The sequence below is a fragment of the Lagenorhynchus albirostris genome, chromosome 6, assembly GCF_949774975.1.
Source record: "Lagenorhynchus albirostris chromosome 6, mLagAlb1.1, whole genome shotgun sequence".
Lineage (NCBI taxonomy): Eukaryota > Metazoa > Chordata > Mammalia > Artiodactyla > Delphinidae > Lagenorhynchus > Lagenorhynchus albirostris.
Window position 1 is genome coordinate 78,895,641 of NC_083100.1, and position 19,463 is coordinate 78,915,103.

A 19,463-nucleotide genomic window follows, 5' to 3' on the forward strand; every position below is an offset into this window, starting at 1 on the left:
CGTGCGCAGGCTTTCTCTAGTTGCGGTGCGCGGGCTTCTCATTGCGGTAGATTCTCTTGTTGTGGAGCACGGGCTCTAGGTGCACAGGCTTCAGTAGTTGTGGCTTACGGGTTCTAGAGCGCAGGCTCAGTAGTTGTGGCGCATGGGCTTAGTTGCTCTTCAGCATGTGGGATCTTCCCGGACGAGGGCTCAAACCCACGTCCCCTGCATTGGCAGGCGGATTCTTAACCACTGTGCCACCAGGAAAGCCCTGTCCAACTAATTTTTGACAAACATGAAAAAGTAATTCAATTGAGGAAAAATAGGAATAGACTTTTGTTACTGAACCAGGCTTGTTTTGCCTGATGCACAACAAGGTTTGTAGCAAAGAGAGGGTTTATTCCCAAGGCAGACTGAGGGAGGACAGGAGAACAAATCTCAAATCCGCCTGCCTGAAGGCGGGGGGCTTGGAGCATTTATAGGGTAAAGAATAAAGAAACAGGGCAGTCTGAGGTATAGGGAGCGTGGGGAGTGTGAGGAAAGGTGACTGGGAAAAGGTGTAATAATCGTGTTTCTGTACAAGCACGACTAAGCTATAGGCCTCTGCACATCCCAGAGGTCACCGAGTGGACACTTTTGTGGGCCAAATTGAAGGGTTGGTGGTCCCATCCAGTCTTAACCAGCTCAGCTGGAACTAGACACAGCTGACTCTTGGCTTAAATGAACTACCTGCAGCTGACTCCAAGTTTGTGGAATGATTACTCAGGCAAACATCTTTCTGTTCAGGCTATGTGCATCTTGGAGGACATGCAAGTCTTTTGTAGCAACAATTAAAATCCCTTGATTAGTGAAGGCATGTTATAGGGGAAATGGATTTAACTAATGACTACCCCCAAAATGGTGCTAGAGCAACTGGATATCCATAGGTCAAAAAAGGAACCAAGACTTAAACCTCACATCTTATTAAAAATTAACTCAAATGGATTATGTACTCAAAGGCAAAATGTAAAACCAAACTTTTAGGGAAAACATAAAACAAAAACATGAGAAAACCTTCAGAATCTACGACTAGGCAGAGACTTCAGGATCAAAGGACTAGGTCTTAGATTGGACCCTAAAACACTATCTGTAAAAAGGAAAAACTAGTAAATTGGCCCTCATCAAAATGAAAAAAAATTTTTCCTTTGCTCTAAGAAAAATGCTGTTAATGGGATGAAAAGGCAAGCTACTAACTGGGAGAAAACTTTGGAATTCATATATCTGACAAAGGACTAGTATCTAGAATAGATAAAGAACTCTCAAAACTCAATAGTAAAAGACCAAATACTCCAATTAGAAAAATAGGCAAACATATGAATAGAATGTATAACTCACTGAAGGAAGTAGATAGTTGGCAAATAAGCACATTTAGATGTTCAACATCATTAGCCATTAGAAAATACAAATTTATGGGCTTCCCTGGTGGCACAGTGGTTAAGAATCTGCCTGCCAAAGCAAGGGACACAGGTTCGAGCCCTGGCTGGGGAAGATCCCACATGCCGCGGAGCAACTAAACCCATGTGCCACAACTACTGAGCCTGAGCTCTAGAGCCTGCGAGCCACAACTACTGAGCCCACGTGCCACAACTACTGAAGCCCTGTGCCTGGAGCCCGTCCTCCGCAACAAGAGAAGCCACGACAATGAGAAGCCCGGGCACTGCAACAAAGAGTTGCCCCCGCTCACCGCAACTAGAGAAAGCCCGCGCACAGCAACAAAGACCCAACACAGCCAAAAATAAATAAATAAATTTCTAAAAAAAAAAGAAAATACAAATTTAAAACTGCAATGAAATATCACTATACATCTATCAGAATGACTATAATTAAAAATAATGACAACACCAAATGCTGATGAGAATGCATATAAACTGGAACGCTCATACATTGCTGGTAGGAATATAAAATGGTAAGCCCATTCTAAAAACAGATTGGCGGTATCTTATAAAATGAAACATGCCAAGACAACCCTCAGAATGGGAGAAAATATTTGCAAAGTCTGATAAGGATCTAGTATCCAAAATATATAAAGAACTCTTACAACTCATCAATAAAAAGGCAACCCAATATAAAATATGAGAAAAGGATCTGAACAGACATTTCTCCAAAGAAGATATACAAATGGCCAATAAGCACATGAAAAGATGCTCAATATCACTAGTGATCAGAGAAATGCAAATCAAAACCACGATGAGATACCACTTCATACCTACTAGGATGGCTAGAATTAAAAAGTCAGATAATAACAAGTGTTGATGAAGATGTGGAGAAATCAGAACCTTTATAACACTGCTGGTGAGAATGTCAAATGGTGCAGCCACCTTGGAAAACAAGGTGGCTGCACCATTTGAAGTTCCTCAAAAATTTAAACATGGAGTTACCATATGACCCAGCAATTCCACTCCCAGGTATATGCCCAAGAGAAACACATATATATGCTCATGCAGAAACTTGTACATGGATGTTCATAGCAGCATTATCCATAGAGCAAAAGATAGGAACAAGCCAAATGTCCACCAGCTGATGAGTGGATCAACAAAATGTGCTGTATCTATATAATGGAATATTATTCAGCCATAAAAGGAACAAAGTACTGATACTTGTTAAAACATGAATGAACCTTGAAAACATGCTCAGTGAAAGAAGCCAGTCACAAAATCCCCACATAATTACATATATATGAAATGTCCAGAAGGGGCAAATATAGAGATAGAAATTAGATTAGTGGTTGTTTAGGATTGGAGGGTTGGGGAGACTGGGGAGTGATAGCCTAGGGATGTGGGGTATCTTTTTGAGGTGATGAAAATGTTTTAAAATTAATTGTACTGATGGTTGCACAACTCTGTGAATACACTAAAAATCATTGAGTTGTACACTTTAAATGGGTGAATTATATTTCAATAAAACTGTCACAAAAAATACCTAAACATTCAACCACTATATGACCCCAAAATTGTACTCTTGGGCACTTATCTTAGAGAAATGGGAAGTGTACGTCACTTAAAAATCTGTACCAAAATGTTCATAGCAGCTTTATCTGTAAGATCCAAACCCAGAAAGAACACTGATGTCCTTCAAACAAACTGTGACACATCTATTCCTTGGAGTACTACTCAGGAATAAAAAAGAATGAATTATTGTGAATCACAGCAACTTGGACAAATCTCCAGGGAATTATGCTGAATGAATAAATCGAATCCTCAAAGTTCACATACTGTATGATTTCATTTATAAAAAAATTCTATAATGACAAAATTATAGAAATGGAGAACTAATTGGCCATTGCCAGGGGTCAGGGGATGGGGTCAGGGGAGGCAGAGGGAGGTGGGTATGGCTATAAAAGGCTGATGTGAGGAATCTTTGTGGTGAGGGGTCTGTCCGTTTCTTGACTGTATCAATGTCAGTATCCTGGTTGCGATGTTGTACCATAGTTTTGCAAGATGTTCCCATTGAGGGAAACTGGGTAAAGGGAATATGGGATCCTTCTGTATTATTTCCTACAACTGCATGTGAACCTATAATTTTCTCGAAATTAAAAGTTTAATTAAAGGAAAAAAGACTAGGCACAATGAGGGCAGGAGTTTTGTATAATATTTAACAGAAAAATCGATTAGTAAAAAAATTATGGTAGATATCTTCAAGTCAACTATATATTCAGAAAAGTTCCTTCTTGGAAAGGAAGCTTTCATTTCAACAACTTTAATTTCTTTTAATTAAATTAATTAATTTTTTTTTTTGGCTGTGCCATGAGGCTTACGGGATCTTAGGTCCCCGACCAGGGATTGAAGTCGGGCCCTCAGCAGGACCACCTAACCACTGGATCACCACGGAATTCCCTAAATTTAATTTTAAATTTTTATCAGAGTTTTAAAAGTCAGACAGTTCTAGGGGCTTCCCTGGTAGTGCAGTGGTTAAGAATCCGCCTGCCAATGCAGGGGACACGGGTTCCAGCCCTGGTCCTAGAAGATCTCATGTGCTGCGGAGCAACTAAGCCCGTGCAGCACACCTACTGAGCCTGAGCTCTAGAGCCCGTGAGCCACAACTACTGAGACTGCATGCCACAACTACTGAAGCCCGCACGCCTAGAGCCCATGCCCCACAACAAGGGAAGCCACCGCAATGAGAAGCCCACGCGCCTCAATGAAGAGTAGCCCCTGCTCACTGCAACTAGAGAAAGCCTGTGCGCAGCAACGAAGACCCAGTGCAGCCAAAAATAAATAAAATAATTTTTTTTAAAAAAGTTAAAAAAAAAGTCAGACAGTTCTATAAGACAAGATATAGCGATCTTTTGCCTGACCTCTCTTTAATCTAATCTGCCCCACCCCTTCAATTCCTACTTTGAGTCAATCATTTTAGATACTTTCAGTAGTTTCTTTAGGTATTTACCTCAGCCTTTCTATTATAAAATGCTTATACTACTATTTCTTAAGCTTTTACTTTTAGTTATTATCCATTGATTTTCTACCATAAAAAGTAAGGATTTAGGGGCTTCCCTGGTGGCGCAGTGGTTGAGAGTCCGCCTGCCGATGGTGCCCCGGTCCGGGAGGATCCCACGTGCCGCGGAGCAGCTGGGCCCGTGAGCCATGGCCGCTGAGCCTGTGCGTCCGGAGCCTGTGCTCCGTGACGGGAGAGGCCACAGCAGTGAGAGGCCCGCGTACCACAAAAAAAAATAATAATAAATAAATAAGGATTTAGCTCTCGTATCTCCTTCCTATCATCTCCACACTTCCCCACCGCATCCTCCCAATATAATTATACCAGAAATATAAACAAATATTTAAGTGCTTACACTATTGTGACTATGTAAATACTCTCCTTAGCTGAGCCAGGTAGTATACTGTGGTTAAATACCCATTCTTGTACATGGTGAATATTTTCTCTGAAGATAACATCAATACTTGCCTTTTTTCCTGTTTGTTCAGTTTTCTCTGTATATATTGTTATTTCAGCTCTAAACTTCCCACAGAATAATAAGGCTGCTTTCAATATAGGCAAACATATTAACTAAACTATCTGTTCAAATTTGCTTGGAGACATCTCTCCTAAAGCCCTCTGCAGAGGAGGGAAGGTCTGTTACCTGGCTGTGCAGGGGTGGCGAGGAGATCTAGTGGTTGAACTGCTTTTAAGCAAGCCACTGGCCTCTTGTTTTCAGACTCGTCTGTTTCCCACATTCAGAGAAAACCTGTGGCTCTAATTTCTGGGCTTTGAAGGATTTGGCAGCCTAATCAGCATGCTTCTTGGCATCCTCCATCCTCCCTCTTACTGCACATTTCTTCTTCCTCTAAGTCAGTTATCCTAAGTCTGTTTTGTTAATGTCTCTTAGCTATTATCTCCTCTCCCATCCTCACTATGCTTGTAAATTTTTGAGGTTTTCTTTTAAAAATTTTTTTACCATGATTTCAGTGAGATTTTTGGGTAAGGGCAATGAGGGTCAATAGGTGTTTTGCTTTGCCATATTTGAATGGCAGTCCAAACTTCTTGCATTCGAATATGAATATAAATGGTGATTGCTTCCCAATGATCAAGCTTATGGAACGCCTACATTCTTAGGGCATCAGAAGACAGCTGTGGCTCTGCCTGCTAATTGTTCTTCACGGATTTCTGGCCAATGGAAAATAAAGAATTGATGAATACTAATTCTGCTACCTGGCACATACACATGGACAACGTGGATGAAGGAAGCACCCTAGAGATGGCAGAGCAACAAAGTAAAAAATTTGGATCCTTGACACTATGATGCTCTCACATACTTGTGCTTGGAAAATTATGTGGGAGAGCAGCTTACTTTAACTTCTGTTTTATACAAACTTCTCTTATTGGTTTTTATTTAGTTATTTGGTTGGTTTACTGCCACCAAACCAGTATCTTACATAATTAACACAATATTTTTTGCTAAGAAAGGATATGAGAACAGTCATGGATAGGAAGGCAGAAAAAGAGAAGGAGAAAGAAAAAAGAAATATTAAGAATTAAGTTTTTCCCCCCCAAAAAGAGGATAAGCATATGGGAGGTGGGGCAGTGTGGTAGAAATGAGTCAAGTGGAGAGTGGGAAGCCCTTGGGGTCATAGAGACCTAAGTGAACCCCATCTCTGTCATTCATGGGCTCTGTGGGGCACAGTAGCTTACCCATCACAGCAGCACAGTACCATTCTTGGGCAATTCACTCAGCTAGAGGGTAGCTGGAAAGGTGTTTTTAGAGAAAACTGGTGGGGGAGAGGCTTTCAACTACCCTTACTTGTATTGTGGGCTTCCTCCACTATCGCTACCATTCCTACTTGTTCCTAGGAAAATAAATCGTGAAATGAAAAAATCTAAATAAAAGAAGTAAAATTTAAAATAATTAATATTACAGAAATAAAGAAAATATCTGAAGGATAACTTTAATCAGATTTTAAACTCTGGAATAAAAAGATTAAAATCAGGGCTTCTCTGGTGGCGCAGTGGTTGACAGTCCGCCTGCTGATGCAGGGGACACGGGTTCGTGCCCCGGTCCGGGAGGATCCCACATGCCGCGGAGCAGCTGGGCCCGTGAGCCATGGCCACTGAGCCTGCGCGTCCAGAGCCTGTGCTCCGCAACGGGAGAGGCCATAACAGTGAGAGGCCCGCGTACCGCAAACAAACAAACAAACAAAAAGATTAAAATCAGTTAAACATAAAAGAAAATATGTCATGACATAAAAATTAGGGGGCTTCCCTTGTGGCGCAATGGTTGAGAATCTGCCTGCTAATGCAGGGGACACGGGTTCGAGCCCTGGTCTGGGAAGATCCCACATGCCGCGGAGCAACTAGGCCCATGAGCCACAACTACTGAGCCTGCGCGTCTGGAGCCTGTGCTCCACAACAAGAGAGGCCACGACAGTGAGAGGCCCGCGCACTGCGATGAAGAGTGGCCCCCGCTTGCCACAGCTAGAGAAAGCCCTCACACAGAAACAAAGACCCAACACAGCCAAAAATAAAAATAAATAAATTAAAAGAAGACTCAACATTTTAAAAATAAAATAAAATAAATAAAAATTAGATAAATTGAAAGATAGAAACTACAAAGATAATTAAATCAGAATAAATTATAAATACAATTTTTAAAACAATGTAAATGTGCCATGGTATATCCTCAGTAATAAAGAGTAAAATCATAGTTGGAAAAAAATGTTTTTCCTATGAGTGATTTTATACTTCATTAAAATAAAACATCACTCCTTTAAAATTTAGAGTATGAAAATTCTCATTCTGCTTTTGGAAATCTTTCTAAAAAGATCTCTGTGCACCATGTAACTTTGATTTTTTTCTTTAATATAAAAATATTGGCGAAAAAATAGCATTATGTTCTACTTGGTAGTTGACTAATCTTAGGTTTATTTTTATTATTAGTGAAAAATGGAACTCTCTCTTCCATTCTTATATCTTAGTCAGACATGATATCATGCAAGCTGATTGCATTAAAATAGTTTTTCTCTGGTGATTCATCATCTTTCTCATTTCTTGCACCACCATGTCTAAGTTCTTGGGTTGGAAGAAGATGACGTTAGACTGATATGTTTTATTTAACATTGATTAAAAGAGTTCAGATTATTGACATTACAACTTTTGTTTTTAAGAACTAAGCCTAGATTACTTTTATTTTTATTTATTTATTTTATTTATTTTTGGCTGCGTTGGGGCTTCGTCGCTGCGAGCAGGTCTAGTTGTGGTGAGCGGGGGCTACTCTTCATTGTGGTGCATGGGCTTCTCATTGTGGAGGCTTCTCTTGTTGCAGAGCATGGGCTCTAGGTGTGCGGGCTTCAATAGTTGAGGCATGCGGCCTCAGTAGTTGTGGCTCTTGGGCTCTAGAGCACAGGCTCAGTAGTTATGGCGCATGGGCTTAGTTGCTCCACGGCATGTGGGATCTTCCCAGACCAAGGCTCGAACCTGCGTCCTTTGCATTGGCAGGCAGATTCTTAACCACTGCACCACCAAGGAAGTCCTAGATTACTTTTTAAAGACGTATGTTTATTTTTGCTCTATTATTCTTTTAATGGAAGTATAATTTACATAAAATGCTCAGACCTTAGATGTCTTCTTCAATGAGTCTTGACAAAACAAGACACAGAACATTTTCAGCTCTGCAGAATTCTTCCTGATGCTCATTTCCAGGCAATACCCTTCAAACATCCTGCGTTAAACATTGTTCTAATTTCTGTCATCACAGATGAGTTTTACCTGTTTTAGGATGTCATATAAATGGAATCCTATAGTGTATATTCTTTTGCTCAACATAACTGAGTAAAATTTTTGAGATTCATCTATGTTTCTGTGTATATCAGTAGTTGGTTCTTTTTTTATTACTGAGTAGTATTCCATTGTACGAAAATAATACAATTTAAAAATCTATTTTCAATCAGTATTGTGAAAATGACTATACTACCCAAGGCAATCTACAGTTTCAATGCAATCCCTAACAAATTACCAATGACATATTTCACAGAATTAGAAAAACAAATTTTACAGGTTGTATAGAAACACAGAAGACCCTGAACAGCCAAAGCAATCTTGAGAAAGGAAAACGGAGCTGGAGGAATCAGGCTCTCCAACTTCAGACTATACTACAAAGCTACAGTAATCAAGACAGTATGGTACTGGGACTTCCCTGGCAGTCCAGTGGTTATGACTTTGCACTACCAATGCAAGGGCCCAGATTTGATCACTGGTCAGGGAACTAGATCCCACATGCATGCACAACTAAGAGTCCACATGCCACAACTAAAAGATCCCATGTGCTGCAACTAAGACCTGGCACAGCCCCCCCCCCCAAAAAAAAAAGACAATATGGCACTGGCACAGAAACAGAAATACAGATCAATGGTACAGGATAAAAAGTCCAGAGATAAACCCATGCACCTATGGTCACCTAATCTGTGACAAATGAGGCAAGAATATTCAGTGGAGAAAAGGCAGCCTCTTCAATAAATGGTGCTGGGAAAACTGGACAACTACATGTAAAAGAATGAAATTAGAACACTACCTAACACAAAAATAAACTCAAAATGAATTAAAGACCTAAATGTAAGACTAGACACTATAAAACTCTTAGAGGAAAACACTCTTTGACATAAATCACAGCAAGATTTTTTATGACCCACCTTCTAGAGTAATGAAAATAAAAACAAAAATAAGCAAATGGGACCTAATTAAACTTAAAATCTTTTACACAGCAAAGGAAACCATAAATAAGATGAAAAGACAACCCTCAGAATGGGAGAAAATATTTGCAAATGAAGCAACGGACAAAGGATTAATCTCCAAAATATACAAACAGCTCATGCAGCTCAATATCAAGAAAACAATCAAAAAATGGGTGGAAGACCTAAATAGACATTTCACCAAAGAAGACATACAGATGGCCAACAAACACATGAAAAGGTGCTCAATATCACTAATCATTAGAGAAATGCAAATTAAAACTACAGTAAGGTATCACCTCACACTGGTCAGAATGGCCATCATCAAAAAATCTACAAACAGTAAATGCTGGAGAGGGTGTGGAGAAAAGGGAACCCTCCTGTGATGTTGGTGGGAATGTAAGTTGATACAGCCAGTGTGGAGAACAGTATGGAGGTTCTTTAAAAAGCTAAAAATAGAACTACCACATGACCCAGCAATCCCACTACTAGGCATATACTCTGAGAAAACCGTAATTCAAAAAGACACATGTACCCCAATGTTCATTGCAGCACTATTTACAATAGCCAGGGCATGGAGGCAAGCTAAGTGTCCATCAACAGATGAATGGATAAAGAAGACATGGTACATATATATAATGGAATATTACTCAGCCATAAAAAGAAATGAAATTGGGTCATTTGTAGAGGTGTGGATGGACCTAGAGCCTGTCGTACGGAGTGAAGTAAGTCAGAAAGAGAAAAACAAATACTGTGTATTAATGCATATATGTGGAATCTAGAAAAATGGTACAGATGAACCTCTTTGCAGGGCAAGAATAGAAATGCAGATGAAGAGAATGGACATGTGGACACAGGGGAAAGGGGAGGGTGGGATGAATTAGGAAAATAGTTTTGACATAAATACACTACCATGTGTAAAGTAGATAGCTAGTGGGAACCTGCTGTATAGCACAGGGAGCTCAGCTTGGTGCTCTGTGATGACCTAGATGGGTGGGGTGGAGAGAGGAGGTCCAAGAGGGAGGGGCTATATGTATACGTACAGCTGATTCACTTCATTGTACAGTAGAAACTAACAGCATTGTAAAGCAATTATACTCCAATAAAAATTTTTTTTACTCTATTTTCCATGGATAGATGTGGTAGGCAGCTTCTGGCATGGTTCCCAGTGATCCTTACGTCTTGATATTCATAGTCTTGTGGAATCCCCTCCCTTCAAGTGTGGGTTGGACCTCGTGATTTTCTTCTAATGAAAAGAATATAGCAAATGTGATGGAATGTTGCTTCTAAGAGTTGGGTATAAAGGACTTGACTTCCATGTCTCTCTCTAGTTTTTCTTTCTTGCTTGCTTTAAAGAAGCAAGCTGCCATGTTGTAAGCTACCCTATGGAGAAGTCTACATGGCAAGGAACTAAGGGAGACCTCCCACCAGCAGCCAGTGAAGAACTCTGGCCGTCATTCCAACAGCCTGTGAGGAACTGAATCTTGCCAACAACCATGAGAATAAGCTTGAACATGGATCCTTCCCCAGGTCAAGCCTTGAGATGATGGCAGCCCAAATCAGCACCTTCATTGAAGCCTTGTAAGAGAAAAGACGACTTCTTTTTGGTGAGATTCTTTATCCACAGAAACTGTGAGGTAATAAATGTTGTTTTAATCCACTAAATTTCCAGGTAACTTGTTATGCGGCAGTGGGTAACTATTTCAATAGGCATTTAGGTTGTTTCCAATTTGGAGACTATTATGAATAAGACTGCTATGATTATTCTTGTAGACTTTTTGTGAATATGTTTTATTTAAAATGTGTTTCTTGTAAATAGCATAGAGTTGGGTTTCCTTCCACCTCCTCTGCCCCCCGCCACCCTCGTCTGACAATCTCTAGCTTTTAATTGGCATGTTTAGTTCGTTTGAACTTAATGTAATTATTGATATGGTTGGGTTTAAGTCTACCATTTCATCATTTAGTTTCTATTTGTTTTAGTTATTTTATGTTTCTCTGTTTCTCTTTTTTTGCCTTCTTTTGGGTGATATCAATTAGTATTTAATATTTCATTCTTTCTAATCTATTAACATTTTTAGCTACACCTCTTTAGTGTTATTTTTTAGTGGTTGCTCTAGAGATTAAAATATTCATGTTTAATTTAACTCTAACTTCAAATAATATTTTACTGTTTAACCAACAATGGGGGAATTTTACAACTGTGTAATTCTATTTACTATCCCTGTCTTTTGTGCTTTTATTGTTATATGTGTTACTTCTACAATATATTGCTCTACTTTTTGCTTTAAATATATGTAAAGTATATTTAAAGCAAAAAGAATAACAATGATATATGGCTTTACATATATTTAAAGCAAAAAGTATAGCAATATATCATGGGATATAGATATAATTTATAGCAAGTATAATAGCAATATATTTAATTTAAAATGGCATTTTATATTTGCCTAGATATTTATTGTTTCTGGTGCTCTAAATTCTATCTTGGAGATCCAGGATTCCATCTGATAACATTTTCCTCAGCTTATAGACTGAGTAATTTTTCTTAGCATTTCTTATAATGCAAACCTATTGGACACAAATCCTGTCAGCCTTTGTCTGCTTTATTTTGACTTCATTTTTATATATTTTGAATTCTGGATTGAAAGTTTCCCTTCCCTCCCCATTTTAAAGATGCTATTCCATTGTCTTCTGGCCCTTATTGTTTTTGATAAGAAATCAGTCATAATTCATATTTTGTTCCCCAGTAAATGATGTCTTTGTTTCTACTTTGTTTTTAAGATCTTCTTGTTTTTTTCTTTTGTTTTGTTTTGGTTTTTTGTTTTATTTTGTTTCCAGCAATTGGACAATAATGTTCTTAGGTGTGTTTTCTTTGTATTTATCATGTTAAGTTTTACTGAGTTTCTTGGATCTGTGGGGTCTTTTTAAAAATTAATTTTAGAAAAAAATATTTTTTAAGGATTTTAAATAAATTTGAACTTTATTTATGACAACAGTATCTCCATTCCTCTGAGAGCAAGTAGTCTAGATATGTGTTAGATGTATTGTCATTTCTATATGTAGACAGGACTTGGTGCCTGAATGGATGCAAGAAACACATGATAACTTCTGCATTCACAGGTTGGAAAACTTGGTTCTGTATAAGGTTGGCAGCTAAGTTCCTTCTTTTCTCAAAGTGTTTTTGGTCATGCTATTCTTGTACTTTAGTGCAAAACCTGAGCCAAGACTGCTGGCAGGAAGTGCAAAGAAAGAAATACCAAGGAGTGCAATGCCTCTGGAAAGCAATCTTCCCAGCCAAGTTAGGGGAGTTTTGTCTCCATAGCCACGTAATAAGATTACCAGTTAATTTTAAAAGGATATAACTCAGGAATAGCCAGATGATAGAGATGCATAGGACAAAGTATGTGGGAAGGTGCAAGAAACTTCCAGGCTCTAGCCAGGGGTCCACTCCACTCTCCCTGAATCTCCACGTGTTCACCAACCCAGACTCTCCTTAGAAAATTCTTGACCACTATCTCCTCATATACTTCTTTTCCCCCATTATTTCTCCCTTTCTTATGGGGATACAATACATATATGTTAGACCGTCTGTTGCTGCCCAAAGACTCTTGGATTCACTGTTCCATTTTGTTCGCTCTTTTTTCTTTTTGTGTTTTCACCTGTATTTGAGTTGATCCTTTCCTCTGCTATGTACAGACTTCTGTTGAGCCCATCAAATTGATATTTCATATTTTTTATTTCAGGTGTTTACAATAAGTTCTTTATTTAGCTGGCTGCGTCGGGGCTTAGTTGCAGCATGCAGGATCTTTCATTGCGGTGTACGGGCTTCTCTGATTGTGGCGCGCAGGCTCTATAGAGCAATGGCTCAGTAGTTGCAGTGTGCAGACTCTCTAGTTGTGGCGCGTGGGCTCCAGAGTACACGGGCTCAGTAGTTGCAGCACACGAGGCTCTCTAGTTGTGGTGCATGGGCTCTAAAGCGTGTGGGCTTTGTTGCCCCGCGGCATGTGGGATCTTAGTTCCCCAGCCAGGGATCGAACCCGCGTCCCTTGCATTGGAAAGTGGATTCTTAATCACTGGACCACCAGGGAAGTCCTGTACAATAAGTTCTTTTTTATAGGTTCCATCTCTGAAGAAGTTATCCATTATTCATGCATATTATCTAATTTGTCCACCAAATCACTGAACATGTTTAACACAGTTACCTTAAAGTTCCTGTCTCTGGTCTATAGTTTCAACTTTGAGTTTGCTCTGTTGACTACATTCTCTCTTGACCTTGGGTCACATCTTGCTTCTTTATGTGTCTTGTAATTTTTTTATTGTATGCCAAACATTTTGTGTAGAGTCTGAAGTAAATTGTATTGTTTCCTCTGTTAGGCTACTAGTCTGGTTGACTGAATCAATCTGATCTGTGGATTTCTCCTTCTCCCTCTGGTCTGCTAGTAATTAAAGCAGCTGTGGGTCTCATCTTTTCTAGAATGGGCTTATCACTTTCTACAATTTAGTTAACTTAAGGGGTTTCTTTTTGAGGGGAGGGTGTTCTTAGTTCTCTGATAAATATGTATTTTAATTGAGGTGTAATTGACATACAACATTATATTAATTTCAGGTGTTCTGATACATTTCTTTAAAACTATGATTTTCTGGCTAATATCTTGTTCTTACCAGTAGAGTAGAAGCAATGTCTCTCAAGACTTTGTAAATTTTAATTTGAAATGGAATTCCCCGTTTTTTTCTTAATATGTTTAGTTGTGCAAATGACAGGCAAACGTGGATCAATGTAGCTCCATAATCAATTTTTCTCTCCCTTTAAAAGGTCAGAAAAAACTGTGAAAAACTTTAAAGTGAGCAAAAGTTTACTGATGGCATTTTCAATGGAAAATTAGGCATTGTATATTGTACCCTCTAAGTTAACAGACTTTATAGATATTTTTGCCTTTCATTATCTTTGAGCTATTTCACAACTTTGTAAATTAAATAAAACTGACAGTACCGCAAACTATTCTTGTCCATACAGATGCAAATAAAGTTGTCCAATGGAGATACAATTAGTTACTGCCCTGTGGATATTGGTCAGTTTTGTGTCTATTAGTTAACTAATTTCAGCATTCCTGATTGCCTATATCTGTGTCTGCTCTTTGGATTAGCCTTTGAACTGTTTTTAGTTAGGTTTTCTTTCTTTCTTTTTTTTTTTTTTTTTGGCTGTGTCACGCAGCTTTCAGGATCTTAGTATCCGACCAGGGATTGAACCCGGGCCCACGGCAGGGAAAACACGGAGTCCTAACCACTGGACCACCAGAAAAAATCCCTAGTATTTTTGTTTGTTAACATTTTACTGTATTCCTGATTGATGAGTTAAGTGAAGTATGTGTTCATTTTATATTTTATTGAGAGTTATGACTGTATCCTTTATAAAAATTATTTTTTAACATGGGTCACCTTTCTCTAGTATGTTGTTAGTCTGGAATCCTGTACTCTCTCTGCTGCTCCAAGTTGCCTGTGGACCACTTTGCTGCCATTTTCTGGGCTTCTTGGGCACAGACTTTCAACAGCATGTTGTTCCCTCTGATTGAGCATCAGGTAAATGTGTGATAAGCCTCAATTCCACTTACAGCTCTTTTCCTTTATTTTCCACAACACCGCCACTTAAGATCATAAAAGGGTTTTACACTTTACTGAAGGATTTGGTAGGTAGCAGACATCTGTCATTTGTGACTAATTGGAATCTTTTGAATACCTTCTTCATATTTTGATAGTTACCTACTGTAGAAATCTTTCCATCTTAATGAAGAATCCAAAAACATCATTTCCACCTTCCTTGCTGCTGGGTACGGATGTTAATTATGCCAATCAGATATATCACATGACACTGGCACAGAAATGAGTTACTTGGTAAAAGAGGCAGGACATAGATCATCCATTTTACTGGCATAAAACTAAGCAGGAGCAGTGTTGTTTTGGGGCTGGCTGCTGTGACCAACTTCTCAATCATGACAGACGCAGCAATTGCCCATTTTACATAGGGCTGAATGAATGTAATAGGGTATTATAATAATGACCTTCAATGAATCATGCCTCTCTGTGTCTGTGTCCCTGTGTAATGTGACCTTGCAATAACTACATCAGGAAATGAGCCTATTTCTCCACTGTCTGGGACCTGGGTTGGCCTTGATCATCATGCTGTGAAGACGCCCCGTTTAGCTTACTAGAGAATGTGGGACCTCATACAGGAAAAACGAAGTTTCTCAGCCGACAGACAGCATGACATTCTCAGAAATGTCATAAGGTCATCTTGGACTTTCCAGGCCAGCCTGGCTTCCACTTGGAAGGAGTCATATGACCAGCAGCCCAGAGTCTAGGTGAGACCGGCAAAACTGTCCAGAATGCCAAACTGCAGAATGATAAGAAATAATAAATGATTATTGTTTTAAAGTCCCTAAACAATAATAAGATGGTTTAGGGTATTTTGCTATGCAGCAAAATAACTAATGATAAGAAATAATAAATTATTATTGTTTTAAAGTCCCTAAACAATAATAAGATGGTTTAGGGTATTTTGCTATGCAGCAAAATAACTAATAAGATAACTGAAACAGGAATCTGGTTGCTGCTGCAACGAAAATCTAAAATAGTGGTTTGGGGGTCAGGCAGTAGGCAGAGGCTAAAAAGGTGGCAAGGAGACTGTTAGTAGAGGCTGGAAGACCAGTGAGGGTAATTGTTATTAAGGCTTCAAAAAGGGCAACTGGTATCACGTAGTAATGGAAAAATTAGTGACACTGTGACCTTAACTCGTAAATTAGAAAATGAACCTAGTAAATTGGAGCTGGCTGATGAGAACATGGAAGGTGCAAATGGCTTCTTTTAGCTTTGGATAAAAAGGTGTTGTAAAATAGAAAGGAACTAAAAAAGGAACTGTTTTATTTGCAAGCAGAATGCAGAAATGTGGACAGCCACAACTTGCTAGCAGATGCCACACATCCACTATTTCCTAAATGAATTTATCTTACTTTTTCTAAGCCTGCCCATATATTGGTAATGGTATCAGTAATACCAGATGTCCACACTGGAAACTGGGACTGGCTTTAGACTTTTCCTTTTTTATTCATTCATCCATTCATTTATTATGAACTCATATACTTTGTGCCAGGGGATATAACTGTATCTATCAATCCTGTATCCTCACAGACCTCGTAGCCTGAAAAGCTCTAATTGATCACCAAGTCCTCCTACTTCTACTCCCTAAATATCCCTGGAATCTACCCTTTCCTCTCCATTCTCTCAGTCCCTACTTTAGTCCAGTGGTCATCATCTGACTATTCTGTATTCTGCCATATTTCCCCCTTTCATTCGTTTGTTACTCTGCTGCAAGAATGGTCATTTTACATGCAAGCCAGAGAGTGTCCTCCCTTTCTTAAAATCCTCCAGAATAAAGTTTAAACTCCATAATTTGATGGTAGCCTATATTTTCCACCCTGCCTGAAGGTGTCATCTTCTTTCTCAACTCTCTGTGTGTTTTGCCTCTTCTCTCCAAAACACATTTGGTGAATTCATTCTTCAAGGTGGCAGGTGAAACCTCATCTTCCCTGTGTAGCCATCCCCAACCATTCTATGCATATTTTTAATATAACACTTAGGATAGCATATTACAAATCTTTTCTTGGCTATATTCTCCACTCGAGTAGAGGAAATCTAAGTACAGGAGGGTAAGAATTTAGTTATATTTGTCTTTGTTTTCTGAAATAGTACCTGGTATATAATTAATTCAATAAATGGTTTTGAATAAGTGAATGAGTGAATGAGCCTGTGTAATGGATATAAGATTAAGCTCACCAATTCTGGAGTGACAGTCATCTTCTCTCACACATTTAGCAAATTTATTCCACACTTATTTGTTTCATGTCTTCTTTGTCCCAGACATCAATCCCAACATAGTAACGAATGAGACATAAAAAGTCACTGTTTTTGTGGAACTTACATTCTAGTGACTGTGACAGATTAATAAAGCAATAAATAAATAAGCGAGAACGTCATCAGATAATGATAAGTGCTTTGCAGAGACACAGCAAGATGATATGATAGAGAAAGACTGAGGAGCTTCTAGAAAAGAAGGTCAGGATAGGCCTCTCTGAGGAGGTGAAATTAATTTGAATGATGTGAAGGAGGCAGCCACGCAAAAATAAGTGGCCAAGTGTGCCAGATAGATTGAAAGGCTGGAGAAAAAGCTCTGGGGCAAGAATGAACTTGGCCTGTTCTCCAGGAACAGAAAGGAGACCAAGATGATGGAGCTTAATGAGAGGGGAAAAGCAGGCAATGGCCAGTACTATGTGGTTATGGAAGCCACTTCAAGAGTGTGGAATTTAGTCTGTGTGCAGTAGGAAGCTACTGGTAGGAGATGCCATGATTTAATCTATGTTTTGAAAATATCCCTTTGGAGTCTCTTCAGAGAATAACTCTGGTGGGTTAAGAGGGAAAACAGGAAGTCATGTAAGGAGGCCACTGCAGATGTCCAGGGAGAGAGATAGGATGGTGGCATAGGCAGTGGTGGTAGCCATAAAGAAGGGGAAGAAGTGTGCTGATTTGGGAATATTGTGGTTTGGAGGTTTGCTCTTGAATTTGATGAGCAGAATGAGAGGATAAGAGCTTTCAAGCATAATTTGATGAATCCAAGTCCTTTATTCACTTTTGTTACCAGTTCTTTCTTGTATCCATCATGAAAGAAAAGCATGTAGAAGGAGATTCAAAGATCTTGCTTATGGCTACTGAACAGAATGTAAAGGTGGAGAAGAGTGTGTCCTTGGATGGAGGATGTCCATGGAAATACTGAGTCTTTCCTTGAGGAAGGGAGTGCCCTGCCTACCAATATTTAATAAGTCCGGGACACCAAAACAGATCAGCAGGAGGTACATGGGATCTACCCATGCCAGCAATATCAGAAGTTAAAGATTCCAACACAAAAAGAGCTCCTAGGCTTTTCCTTTAGGGGCATCAGTGACTGTGAGGTGTGGAGAGACAGTGGGACTTGGGTAACCAAAGTATTTTTGAAAACACCTTCTAAGAAAAACATCAGGTTGCCTACTGGAGCACTTTTCTAGCCAAATAGAAAAAGTGTGAGTGCCTTGAGGGCAAGGATCGTGTCTTAGTCATCTCTGAATTCCTACTCAAGGCTTAGCACCATGCTTGACATACAACAAACCCTAAAGTTCGACATGTATTGAATAAAGGAGTGGGGTGGAGACTCAAGCAAAGAGAAAAACGACAATTGTCTCAGATGATACCTCAGCACTTTGTGCTCTGTTATCTTCAATATCAAATTTATGTATTGTGGTTTAGTTTTGATCCTGTTAATACTAATCTCTCTGTCCTTGCAAACAGGAGGCCATCACCAATTCCTTCACTCCATTTGTTTTGATTAGACCAAATTCTCCCAGGTACATTTCAAAATTAATTCATGGTTTTTGTTCTGTTTTGTATCATTAGATAACTAATCGCCACTTCAATTCTGTTCATTTGTGAGAATAAACATACTTTATAGATACTTCCCTCATTTATTGAAGAAAAAATGAATGTTAATTGAATAAAAATTAGAAGATACAAATAAAGGTAGAAAATAAAGAGCACCCATGACTACTTGCATAGAAACTTTATATATTTCTGTAGGGAATTTTTTTCTGTGTATACACACACAGATACACACACATATTTGGGAGGGGACAAAAATGGCATCACTGTAGACTTAATGTTTTGTAATTTGCATTTTAATATTGTTTTAAGATAAAATTAATAAGTGAGAAAACCCTGACTTTTAGTTTAGAGTGTGCTTATTTCTTCTTTTCCCTCTTTTTCCTGAAAGTAGTGTTTTTTTTTGTAAAATTATTCTATGAGCCCAACTAAAAAAAATGAGTGAAAGGTCAAGTAAGTAAGATGCCGGCCCTACTGAAGGAACAGTTGTATAGAGAGGAGTCAAGCATCTGGCTGACAGTTGGACCGCATGACCTCTGAATTCTCCAATTCTGAGATTCTGTGAATGAAGACAGGAGACAGGAATTTCTAAGCCTAACCAGACTGCAATGGCTGACATAAGCTAGTGTAAGGGAGTTCTGGGAATTAGATTGGAAAGTCAGATTTCAACCTGGTTGCATTTATATCTTGGATCCAAAGCTGGGTACACAGTCTGTGTGTGTGGAAACTTGTGGTTGCATTTATATCTTGGATCCAAAGCTGGGTACACAGTCTATGTGTGTGGAAACTTGAATTTGCAGGAAAGAAGATTGCTAAGGTCAGGAGTCATTTTCTTCC

The 19,463-nt window shown here is 39.0% G+C and overlaps 1 protein-coding gene across 1 annotated transcript in view; it reads left to right on the top strand.

Moving 5' to 3' along the window:
- Positions 1–10,611: 10,611 nt before the first annotated feature.
- The window catches only part of NMI (N-myc and STAT interactor), a 37,938-nt gene continuing 29,086 nt past the window's right edge, over positions 10,612–19,463 (top strand). Inside the window, exon 1 of the mRNA XM_060152930.1 lies at positions 10,612–10,777. The gene's annotated coding sequence lies outside the window, so the exon portion shown is untranslated. The remainder of the gene's footprint in view (positions 10,778–19,463) is intronic.